The 13,408-nt window shown below is 40.2% G+C and overlaps 1 protein-coding gene across 1 annotated transcript in view; it reads right to left on the bottom strand.

Annotated features, from left to right (window-relative positions):
• Positions 1-13,408, bottom strand: part of dlc1 (DLC1 Rho GTPase activating protein) — a 477,663-nt gene that overhangs the window by 313,575 nt on the left and 150,680 nt on the right. The gene's annotated exons all lie outside the window — the stretch shown is intronic.

Here is a 13,408-nt window from a genome sequence, read left to right as displayed (position 1 = left end):
ATGCTTTTATTTCTGTTCGACATCTTCAACATCTCTGTTCTTGTTTGGGTCTGCAGAGTAGGGAAGTGTGGTGCGTAATCTATCAGAAAATCAGCGGATGACATGCCATTTTCAAGTGACAAAGCTTTGTAACTCAATAGACATAAGGATCTGAGCCACTGTCTAGTGCTTTCTTGAGCAACTGTTTAACTATGTGAACTCCTTTCTCTGCTTTTCTGTTTGACTGTGGATGCAAGGTCTTGAAATCACATGTCAAAAATCATAGTCTTCAGTGAAGTTCTGAAATTCTCTTCAGCTGTAGCATGGTCCATTGTCACTGTAGACAATTTGAGGAATTCCATGTCTTGCAAAGATTAATTTCATATATTTGATCACATAGCAGACATATAAGAAACCAATGCAATATCTGGATAGTTTGATAGATAGTTAATAACCAGCAAGTAATTTTTTCCATCCATGTGGAACAGGTCAGTCCCAACATTTTGCAATGGTTCTTCTGGTATGTCATTTATGATCATGGGAACCTTTGTCTGCTTTGCATGATGTTTCAAACAGGTCTTACAGCTGGGAACCATCCTGTCAATGTCAGCATTTATCCCTGGCCAATGAACAGCAGTTCTGGCCGCCCTCTTGCATTTTTCCATTCCAAGGTGCCCCTCGTGCACCCTTTATGGCATCTCTTGTCACAGTGATTGAGGAATGACAATTCTGCTCTGTCTGAGTATAATTGACAACACTCAGCTCAGCTCTGATGCTGTAGTATGGCTGGCATTCACCTCTAGCCCATCCTTCATTCAGATTCTTGATGACCTTCTGTAGCATTGTGACCTTTTATGCTTCAGCTGTGATCTGCTTGGATTTCATGTCAGATACAGGAAGAGATTCAATGCTCAGATTCAAAGGAGATTAACATCTGTGTCTGTTGAACTCTCTTTGTGTGTTTCACTCTGTGTCGTTGCCCTGGATAATGCATCAGCTAACACAATAGGTTCCTCTGTTGTGTACACCCTCTTGACTAAGCTTAGGTTTTCACATGCTTTGTCACCAAGCAGGGATTCATGTCCATCTGGGACTATTGCGAACTTGAGGTGGTGCTCTTTATCTCTAACTTTCATCTTGAGTTTACATGTACCTATCATGTCACTATGCTTTCTATTGAAGGCTTTGATTTTTCCAGGATTTGCATGGATGTATGGCTTAATCTTCATTGATCTGATGTTGAGCTCACAGATCAAATTGACCTGTGATCAAATTGAAAGGAATATCTGCTCTATTTGGTTGCAATGACACAGTCCACTTGTCCTGCTTGACTCTGTTCATACTTGGCTGTTCAATGTCTGTTGGTTTCTAATCTTGTTGCACTACCATCCTAACAAAAAGTATATCACTTTCACTTCTGTTTTGTTTCACTTTGGAAAAGCATTGCTTTGTGTAATGATTCTGCTTTTTACACTTATTACAGACTTTTCCATATTCTGGGCATTGTTTTAGTGCATGTTGAGTGCCACATTGTTTGCACTTGAATGTCTCTCCATCTTTTTGTTGTTTCTTATATCTCGATTTTTTTTGTTTATGTTTGTGGACACACACGGTGGCTATGCCTTCATTTTCACTGGCTTTTGCACTCTCACCAAACTTTTTTGCATGCTACAGAGCTAATTCATTGCCGTGGAATATCTTCACGCCTCCTGCACAGATAAGTTCTGCCTCTCACAGCAAGCTCTCTCTCACTTTCTTATCAATAATCCTGAACACAATTTGATCACGGATCATTGAAATGTGTAGAGATCCAAAATTGCATGTTCTTGCTTTGAATTTCAAGTCCATTACAAAAGTATCAAAGTTGTCTCCCTGCAGCTGCATGTACGGACAAAACACGCACCTCTCAAATGTTTCATTTTTCTTTGGTTAACAGTGTTCATAAACAATCTTGATAACTTAGTCAAATTTGCCCTGGTCTTTCTCCTTGGCAAAAACAAATGTATTGAAAACCTCTAGTGCTTGAGGTCCCGCCATGGTAAGTAGCAGTGCAATCTTCTGTGCATCAGGTTTACTATCGAGTCCAATGGCTTGGAGGTACATCATGAATTGTTGTTTGAACAATCTCCCCTTGTGGCCGACATTTCCAGTCCAATTTGCATAATCAGGAATCATTACATTCTCTATAGCTCTGCTGATAATGATTGATACACACTCTGCACACTGCTGGTATTTCTTGCACTTCAGGTATTATGTGATGTTATTTTTAAGCAATCAAGAAACTTAGGTTCTTTTAAAACAACTATACTTTATTAGCTAAAGAAATCACACTGTGTGGAGGCATCCATCTTGAATCCAACCCAAGTTTCCATATACTAGTCTATGACTCCCTCTAATGGTCAGGAGGATCACTAGGACTCTATCATTACAGTGTGGATCCTTCATGGTTGCTGCTCTTCTCTGACAGCAGCGTTCCGCATTGATTTTCTGGCTGTGAGAATTTTAGCTGAGATATTCTACCTTTTTTACAGGGCTTTGCACTTAACACACTTTCTACTAAACATCTATGGATTTTTGCCAAGTTGTCATACCAAACCTCACTAACTTCCGAGGAAGTAGAAGCTCTGACATGTTTACTGCACTATGACATTCAATGTGTTGGGTCCAGAAAAGGTCCTTCAAGATAATGACTCCCAGGAATTTAAATGTGCTCACCATCTGCACCTCTGATCCCCAATGATAACTGGATCATACACCTCTGGCTTTCCCTCCTTAAAGTCCACAATCAGCTCCCTTGGTTTTGGTGACATTGAGTGTGAGGTTGTTGTTAGTGCACCATTCAACCAAGTTTTCAATTTCCATCCAAAATGTTGATTCATTACCCCTTTTTTATACAACCCACTACCATGGTATTGTCGCATATTTGTAGATGGTTTTGCTGTCGCTCTGAGGCACACAGACATAGGTATAAAGTGAACCGAGCAGGGGACTAAGAATGCGGCCCTGCGGTGCTCTGGCACTGATGAAAGTTTTGGAGTAAATGTTCTTAACAATTCTCACTGATGGTGTTCTGAAAGTGAGGAAATCCAGGATCAATTACACAGTGGGATATTGAGGCCCAGATATTGGAGTTTGCAGATCAACCTCAAGGGGATGATGGTGTTGAATGTCAAACTGTAGTTGATAAAGAGCATCCTGATGTATGCGATTTTGCTGCCCTGATGTTCCAAGGTTTCATGCAGAGCCAGTGAGCCAGTGAGATGGCATCTGCCATAGACCTGTTGCTGTGGTAGGCATATTGGAATGGATCCCTCTTGCCACTCAGGCGGGAGCTGATATACTTCAGCTCCAGTCTCTCAAAACACTTCATCACTGTAGATGTGAGTGTTACAGGTTGGTGGTCATTTTGGCAGGTATGATTGAGGCCTGTTTGAACAAATGGTTACCACACCCTGGCAGAGTGAAATATTGAAGATATCCGGGAATACAATGGCAAGTTGGTCAGCACATGCTTTCAGTATTTTGCCACATATTCCATCCAGACTGGATGTTTTCCTGGGATTTGCTCTCCTGGAGGCATCCTGCACATCATCCTTGGACACTGACAGTGAAAGACCATCAAGATATATGGGTTTTCACATCAAGATATATGGATTCGTTCTTGTTCAAATCAGGCATAGAAGGCATTGAGTTCATCTGAGGGTGAAGATTTGCTTGCTGTCGACTACTGGACCAGGTTTGGTTTTGCAGCATGTTATGTCATTTAGGTCCTGCCACAGCTGGTGGGTACCCTTCATTATTTCTATTCTCTTCCAGAGTCTTCACTTCGCCTAGGACGCACCAACTTCTTACGTACTGTTCTGGATCTTCAGACTTAAACGTTCGTGATCTGGCTCTCAGCAAGTTCCAGATTTCATTGTTCATCCAAATCTTCCAGTTGGGGAAAACCCTGACAGATTTGGTGGGGACACACTCATCAACAGCTGTTTTGATAAAGTCTATGGCAACCCTGGTGTAATCATTCAGATCCTCAGCTGAGTTATTAAACACTGCTCAATCCACTGATTTAAGGCAGTCCTGAAACCATTCTTCAGCCTCCCATGATCATCTTCTGGCTGTCCTGATCTTTGGAGCCTCTTTTTATAGGCTCTGTGTCTGCATCCAGGCAGATGGAACACTGCAATGTGATCCAACTTGTCAAAATAAAGTCTCGGGAAAGAACGATAAGCCTCCCTTATCTTGGTGAAAGGTTTTAATTTAACTTGCAGAAGGTCTGGTGTGAAGATTTGATTTGAGTCTCCTATGTTGCTCGCCATATTGATGATACGCATTAACATTCAATTGATAAAACTTGACCTTGCACAGTAGTCAGTATGAACCACCAAGTAATGTAGGATAAAGAGTGAAAGCCTGGAGTTGGCGATTCTCTTGTAAGCTGTATGACTTATAGGTTTTGGGGCTAGACTTAGGTTTGCAAACTGAACATCAAGTCCTGTTACTTGAATATTTTGGTCTGGAGCAGCACCATGCCAGGACCAACAAAGATTCCTTTCGAACTAATCTCACCAGCCTGCACATGGTCAGTATTAATTAGCTACTGTTTGTGGATCCAGTCCACAATGTAAACAAATCATGTAATTTGCCTACATTTAAGAAAATATTTCATTTCACTTTGTGAAAGATAGCATAGAAATTATATGGCAATTTTTGTTGTTTACAGTGAAATTATCTTCACAGGAAACATACAGCTGTCCCCAGATAGGAAAATGATGTCTCTTCTCATGACTCCAAAAGAGAGCTAATCATTGCTTTTCAACAACAGTCCAGTAGTTTTCAAACATTTTCTTTCCACTCACTTTAAGTAGGTACACTGTGATTAGTAAAGGATTACTTAAGGTGGTATGTGCATGGAAAGAAAAAGTTTGAAAACCACGGAGTTAGCCAATCCCCAGGTGCTCCCTTCCCTGCTTACCTCTGCTGAACTTTGCAAATGGTTCACCTAACTAAGTTGTTTTTTTCTCTCCCCTGGTCCGTTCAAAATCCCCAAATACAGAAAAGATGAGGTGGAAGATTAAGATTTGGAGAAGGCACAAGATGCTTCATAAGTTTGAACATTGCTCCCTTCTTGTGTTTATTCTAGTAAGTGGCAAATTTGGTCAAGCGAAAGAAAACAGCCACCGTGGAGAGAAATGGAATCAGGATGCATGATTGCCAGGTTGTCCCTGCGAAATCCAGTTCATGGTGCTCTAATGTTGGAGTGAAGACCTTGTGCTGACACTGAAGTAAAAGAGTTGTTTGTGGAAGATAGACAGCATGGCTTACATTTATTCTATTCCTCACCATTCTGTACTCTGGTGTATTCAAGTTATAAAAGAGTGGTTAGAAGCCATGTACTTCATCAACTAGTACACTTAGAAATACTTAATGGGCCAATCAATGCTGGCTAATGCTGCCATTTCCAAATTATGATATAGGTCTGAGCCTTTAGCACATGTGCTATTACAGAGAGTGTAGAATGTTGAACTGCACTGTGCAGGAATAGGTATTTTTGTCCACCATGTCTGCACCAATCTCACTAATCCCATCTGCCTACGTATGTCCTTTATCCCTTTATTACTTGCCTGTTCATGTGTGTGACTAATTGGCTTTTAAACAATGCTATTGCATCTGCTTGAACCACAAGGCATTCCAGGGACCTACCACTCTGTACAAAAAATGCTTTCTCACAAACTTCTTTTAAACTCCCCCTTAAAGCTCTGCCCTCTAGAATTTGATATTTCCTCCCTGGGAAAAAAAGACTCTCTTAATTTATACATTTGCATCAGGACATCCCTCAACCTTCGATGATCCAGTGGAATCAATCCATGTTTGTTCACCCTCTCATTATAGCTAAAGCTCTCCAATCAAGGCAATATCCTCTTTACTCTCTCCAAAGTCTCCACATCCTTCTGATAAGAAATGTACACTTTATGTGGCCTAATCAAAGTTTTATGTGGAACATTTGAATATAATCATAAACGTGGAAGCCCATGGATTCCTCAAGGGAATGAACTTCAAAACCTAATTATGCATTGTTTCTCATTTTCACCTGGGAATACCACTCAGAGTTGAATCCCATGTCAAATCTGGTCCCCACTGTTTTCAATGAGGATCATAGGTTTTAGGATTACTAGGCAGATATAAATTACTTGTGTTTAATCATTTTACATAAGTTTGATGCTTTTCATTTATTTAGTTTTTTTTGTTATTTTATTTGTTAAACATTTTATATTTGTTTACTTCAATTTTAATAATTTATAAATTAGGAATTATGAATGATATTGTAACATAACATAACATAACAACAATTACAGCACGGAAACAGGCCATTAGGCCCTTCTAGTCTGCACCGAACCAAACACCCCTTTCTAGTCCCACCTCCCTGCACAATGCCCATAACCCTCCATCTTCTTCTCATCCATATACCTGTCCAACCTTTTCTTAAATAATACAATTGACTCCGCCGCCACTATTTCTCCCGGAAGATCATTCCACACGGCTACCACTCTCTGAGTAAAGAAGTTCCCCCTCATGTTACCTCTAAACCTCTGCCCCTTAATTCTTAAAGGAAAAAAAAAATCACAATATATGCAGCTAGAAAAGCAGGTTTGAGCTTTGCTGCCTATAAATTTTCCAGAACTATTCTGGTGTTTTTTCCTTGTCATTGTGAGCCTGGTTGTCCTGTTGTTGTCTGGGCCATGCCAGTGAAATCAGAAATGCTGTGGGCATGTGAGGGTGGCAGTTTCAGTATGGAGAGACTGAGTGACTTTAAGTGGGGGCACTGTGTCAGATGATCTGACCTGAGGGCTAATAATTTGCTTGGAGATTGTTGAGTAGAATAGCATCAATCTTTATACAGGGTAGATGGATGCACAAGTATGGAAGGGGGTAAGTAAAGCAGTGTGGAGCAATAGCTGGATGGTTATTTCGGTCTGAATGAACTGTGGTGTAAATACTAAGTGATCCTATTTCTGCACATCACCTTTTGGTTTTCAGAGTTGAAAACATTCAGTGAAACAAACATTTGAGTTGCTGAAACATTCTCTATATCATGTAGTTAAGACAGAGATTGATAGATTCTTGATTAACCAGGACATCAACCGTTTGGGGGAGAAGGCTGGGCAGCGGGGCTGAGTGGGAAAATGGATCAGCTCATAATTAAATGGCAGGGCAGGCTCAATGGGCTGAATAGCTTACTTCTGCTCAGGGCTGGGGAAAAAAAAGTTAAATCTGCAGTGCTCACATATTGGACACAGTGGGTGAAGTTTATGGCTCCAAAATGGAGTTTGATGCTTCTGTGTACATACTTCGATTGAGTCGATTCTATGCCATGCTATGTCAATCAACTAAAAAGCAGCCAAAACAATAATAGAAAATGCTTGAAAAAGCCAGTAGATATTTGTAGAGCCACCAGATTGTGTTCTTCGAAAGGATGTAAAGCTGGCTTGAGCCAGCACCACCATTTCAGAGCTCAACATTGTAGTTAGTGGCCACTCTTAAGCATGTGTCACTGAACACTTCAATTTCAAGTTTACGTTTATTGTCAGTGAAAAGGTTTGTTTTGCATGCTATCCAGTAAAATCTATCCATATATGAGTACAGCAGAGTAAAATATAGTGCAGAGAAGAGTAATGGTGAGAGATGAGTTTGAACAGAGTAAAGGCAACATGGTTTTACTAGTGTGAGAGTTGTTCAGTAATTTGTAGCAGCAGGAAAATGAATCCGGTGGTGAGTGATTTCACACACTTGATGGAAGGAGGAAGAAAAGAGCACAGCTGGAGTGGGATGAGTCTTTCAGAATGATAGCTACTTTTCTGAGGTATCAGGAGGTGTAGACAGAGTCGAAAGGTGGATTGCACCACGATCTGAGCTATGACACAGTTCTCTGCCTTTAGCTGAGTGAATTCACCCACGGGTATTTTGCCATTGCACACTACTGTCCATGCCCAGATACCTCCAAGTGCATCAAAATCCCTGAGGATTTGGGAAAAATGATCTGTCATTTAGGAACATTATTAAGCTTCAGTTGTTGACTTTTTGATAACACTTTTAATTAAATTTTGTTGCATAGAACATAGAAATACAATACAATTTAATACAATTTCTGGGACCTCACATTTAGAGAAAAATGTTCTGATTTCTTTTAGGTTTATGGTGTACAGTCACACTATGCCTTTACATACATTTAAATCTATGGTTTAGAGATCAATCACTTACTCATAACTTGAGTTGAAAAAAATAATTGGGCCACTCTTGTCCCATTGCTTGTGATTAGTTAGAGGAGATTGAGTGGCGTCACAACGACAACCTTGCACTTAGCAAAACCAAGGAGATGATTGTGGACTTCAGGAGGAAATCAGGAGAACATGAACCTATCTTTATCGAGGAGTCAGCAATGGGGAGGGTCAAGAACTTCAAATTCCTGGGTATCAGCACCTCTGAGGATCTGTCCCGCAGATGCAATCACGAAGAAGGCTCGCCAGTGGCTATACTTGGTGAGGAGTTTGAGGAGATTCAGTATGTCACAGAAGACTCTCAAAAACATCTAAGGTGTTCTGTGGAGAGCATTCTGTCTAGTTGCATCACTGCCTGGTATGGAGGTGCCTACACTCAGGACAAGAAAAATCTCCCGCGGGTTGTTAACTCAGCCTGCGACATCACAGACACCAGACGCCATCAAGGACAGCTACGAGAGATGGTGTCTTAAGTCAAGGACATGCACCAGTCAGGCCATGCCTTCTTCACTCTGTTGCCGTCAGGAAAAAGATACAGGAGCTTGAAGGCGAGCACTTAATGGCACAAGGACAGTTTCTTTCCCTCTGCCATCAGATTTCTGAATGAACAATGAACAATAATCACTTCCTTACTTGGTCTTTTTCTTTTTCTTGCACTGTTTTTATTTATTTTGTAATGTGCTTTATATAAATGTTTGCGCTGTGATGCCGCAAAGCAGCAAATTTTGGGACATGTTCATGACATGACTCCGACTCTGATTGCAGAGAAATTGAAAACGAAGAGCCTACTCATTTTTGTAGCAAGATTTCTCAATGGATATAAGGATAAAAGTAAATTTAATGTTAACAACTTGCATTTATGTAGCATGACCCAAAGCTCTTCATGGAGGTGAACTTAAGAAAAGCTGAAAAACGGAGAAAGTTTTTGTCATAAGTTTTCAATAAGTACTAAAAGTTGTTGGTAGCACAAGGCATCAGGAATTGATGGAAGCTGGAGCTTGGTGCCAAAAGAATCTGCACGTATTGAACAGTTTATCATCATTTAGAAGATCAGGTTTTTTTATATATCAAGTGCCAGTTTGCAAGTAATTATTGGCTTTAATCTCAGTTTTTATAGTTTGGTGCCTGATAAGACTGGCCACCCAAGGATTTAGTAAATTTGCCTTCAGCATGTAATCTCTCGTAAAGTAGACAAATTTCAAGTCTGCTGCTTATCACGTTTGCTTGGTTTATTTCTGCTAACAACAAATTAAGAAGTTTACTTTGTTATACACATATTGTCTACTGTATTTGGGCATGTCATGTTCAATAAAGATTCATATACACAGAAAACTACAAGCTGAAGGTCAACCTTTTCTGCAAGGTTTGGAAACAGCTTTGTCTTCTAAAATTACTATTTAATGTAAATTGCAGCTTTTTAACCCACTGAATTGCTCGATTTAATGATCCCGCTACAGTAATTTCTAATTGATTCGACCAACACAACTTTCTGGCTCGTTAGAAAAGATCTGTAAGGAACAGTAAGCAAATTACCTAATTTTTGTCTTGCACGAGTGCAAAGGGGCCTAGAAAAGGTGTTAGTTTTTGCCATGTTGCCTATTTTCATTCCTTGGAACTCACTGCTGGCCACAGAGACCAGAGTATTTCTGTCGGTCTTAGAGATGAGAATGAGAATTTGATATTTTATTTAACTCTGCCAAAGCCGACGTTGCCATGAACAGACACACAGAAAACTAAAAGCAGTATTAAACCCATCCATAGATTGTTGGATCAAACTCTGGCATTAATTGAGAGTTTATTGAATTCATAAAAGGATAGGTCTACCACAATGCAGTATTGTGCTTTTATAAAGATCAACACTGAAGACAGTGCAGACACTAACCAGGCATTGATTGAGATAAGAGAGCAGTTTGGATCAGTCAGATGTGCGCTTGAGCATTGAGAAAGGTTGTGCAATACAGAGCCAAGAGTAATGCTGAATGGCAACTTGGTATCCCTGGAATGGAATCTGTAGGGAGGTTGGGCAATAACCACTAATATATCTTTTGTGGCATTAAAGGCATTCATAGTGCTGGCTGTTAGGATGTCTGTCATTAAGGTCTGGACAGGGCAACAGATGAAGCAGGTACTGTGTTATGGTGGCAGTGAGTTTAGAAGTCAGGAGGACTGGATTACAGGAACATTTATGAAACTAACCATTAGGCTGAGAAACAGATCTGCAAAGCTAGCTGGAAATTTAGATCAGTGGCAAGTACCCTAAAAGTATTCTAAGACTGGGACTTGAGAAAGACAATACACTATCTGTAGCTTGAGTCATTTGAACAGTTATTTAACAATTTGAGAACAATAAGATTACTCCCAAACTTCAATGGCAAGTTCAAAATCCATTTATTTGAATGATATGAGAGCTAATTTATGTCAATTTCAGGACAATGGTTGAATCTTACAACCAAGAGTTGACAGACAAATAAAAAAATCCCTTGAAAATCACGATAAGAGTTATATTTTTTAAAGGGGGGGGGGGCTGATGTTTTGATGAACCTAAGTGATTAAACATTAAAATAGTCAGTCCTGGAGTTATAAGTAAAAACACAATGCTGGAGAAACCCAGCAGGTCACAGTGTTCTTTATGCCGCAAAGATAAAGATACGTGTTTTTACTTCAATCACGGTGTCTGCAAGCTTTGGTGTTTTAGTCCTGGAGTCATTGCTGTGACATTGGTATTGTGATAACCGTACCTGTCATACTTGATGTTACACAATTGTTTTTTTTTTATGCCATGCTGACTGTTCTGTGGAGGAGAAGGTCCTCATGCTAGTGCTGGAACAGCTCAACCAGCCATCCAGTTTTCCTCCATGAATCTGGACAAACAGTTCAGGACAAGCTAGACATGCTACTCATGCCTAATCCAGTAATCACTTCACTGCAGAGGGCATCTACTGCATCCGGTGCTCCTGCTGCACACTCCTCTATGTTGGAGAGACTGGATGCAGACTGGGAGATCGCTTGGTTGAGCACCTTGGCTCTGTCCGCTGCAATAGCATGGATCTCCCATTTCAGTTCTCCATCCCATCCCATCCCATTCCCTTGCTAACATGTCTGTCCATGGTCTCATACACTGCCAGACTGAGACCACCCGCAAATTGGAGGAACAGCACGTCATCTTCTGACTGGGCACTCTCCAATCGGATGGCATTAATATAAATTTCTCTGCTTTTCCTTAAAACTCCCCCTCTACTCATCCCCGTCATCATTCCATTCCCTATCTCCTTTCGCAAAGACATGATAAATTCTACCTAGTCCCTTATCCTTTTGTTGGTCTGGATTCCTCCCCCATTCTGATATATCCTGTTCTGCCTTTTCTGATATTTCCTTGAAGAAGGGCTCAGGCCCAAAACGTCAATGATATATCTTTGTCTCCTATAGATGTTGAAAAGACAAGCTGAGTTCCTCCATTATTTCAGAGTGTTTACTAAAATTGTAGCATCTGCAGTCTATTGTGTTTCAATCACTTCAAGGAAGCCTAAACTTGACATTACCAAAAATGTGAATCAAGGCTGAATTTCCATTTGCCTAACCATGAGGCACCGGGGTCAACTTATCATTTCATCATGATTAGAGACCAACTACACAGGAGAATACAGTTAATGGATCTGATCTGCCTCATTTGCAAAATGACTACAAGCTTCTGAAGCTTTTCAGTATCACTTCTCATTATGCTAATTTGACAACATGGAAAGAGAACACAGCACACATTCACCAAAGGTTGCATTTAAAAAGCTTGTCTCATTTATCTGTTAAAAAAATAAGTATATGACTTCATTTAAATTTTAATTCACTAACTGACATGACTATATTTCACAAAATTTAATCAAGTCCTTGGAGACCAGCCAAAAACCTTTACAGAATCTTTATGCTCTCACACACTGGCTATAATTGTTTTTTAACACCATCATAGAATAAATGCAAATACATTTGATACACACAATTCTATATTGTTATAGATTGTACAAATATTGTCAAGGAGTGGAAACCTACAATTATATGCTATCATGCATTATAATTATTCCAGTATTATTGCAGCATTTGCAATTACACAAGAATGTGGATAATTACCAATATATGTACCGTTCACTAAAGAAAGGGCACTATTATTTTAAGATAATTTCCATCCAATCAGTCTTTATTCAATCATGAACTAACTGATTAAAACTGTTTTCTACTGTCGCCAACAATCTACATATTGATTCTCTGTTTGGTTTTTGTCAGAATCATTCAGTTTCAGACATTACTGTGGACTTGATCCAAGCATGGATCAAAGAGAGCAAAATTTTGGAGGTGAGGCGATACTGACTTCCCTTGGTATCAAGGCAGAATTTAGCAGAGTGTAGCACCAAGACATCTTGATAAAATGGAAATACAACAAAAAACAAAACAATTCCAGTGGTTGGAGATTACAACAACAAAGAAAAGCAAGGATGTAATGGTCAGAGGTCAGTCGTTCCCACCTGACAATGTCACTACATTAGTTCCTCAGGAGAGGACCTCTACCTTGCTGTTTCATCAATGACAAAGAAGCTCAAAATGGGGATACTTGCTGTTAATTGCATAATTTTCAATCCATTTGCAAATACTAAGCAAATAAATGAGCTCAGTAAAATGTATACCTGGGGTAGCACAGTGGCATAGGCAGCAGAGCTATTGCTTCACTGAACAAGAGACCCAGGATCAATCCTGTCTGGGGATGCCTTCTGCACAGAGCTTGCACATCCTCTATGTGGGTTTCCTCTCTGTGCCTCACTTTCCTCCCACACTCCAAGCTCATGCCAGTTGGCTGGTTAATTGGTCATCACATCATTGGCCCAGCTTTGTAGGTGAATGGTGAAACTCTTTGGAGGAGTTGATGAGAATGTGGAGAGAACTAAAAATTGGATTAGTGTAGGATTAGTGTAGATGAGTGGTTGATAGCAAATGTGGATTTAGTGGACCAAAAGGCTTTCTTTCCATGCTCTTCCTCTGTGATTCTGTGACATCCTTCTTGCAGGGATGAAAGGTAGCAAGTGATATTTATGCCAGAAAAATGCCAGGTGACTGTCTCCAACAGGAGGGAGTTTAACTCCCTGGTGGGAGGGTGGTTTTCCAGTGACCAGACACTC

Source organism: Narcine bancroftii, chromosome 3, assembly GCF_036971445.1.
Source record: "Narcine bancroftii isolate sNarBan1 chromosome 3, sNarBan1.hap1, whole genome shotgun sequence".
In the NCBI taxonomy this organism is placed as follows: domain Eukaryota; kingdom Metazoa; phylum Chordata; class Chondrichthyes; order Torpediniformes; family Narcinidae; genus Narcine; species Narcine bancroftii.
The sequence above is the reverse complement of the archived record's forward strand: the minus strand, read 5'-3'. Positions and strand labels throughout refer to the sequence as shown.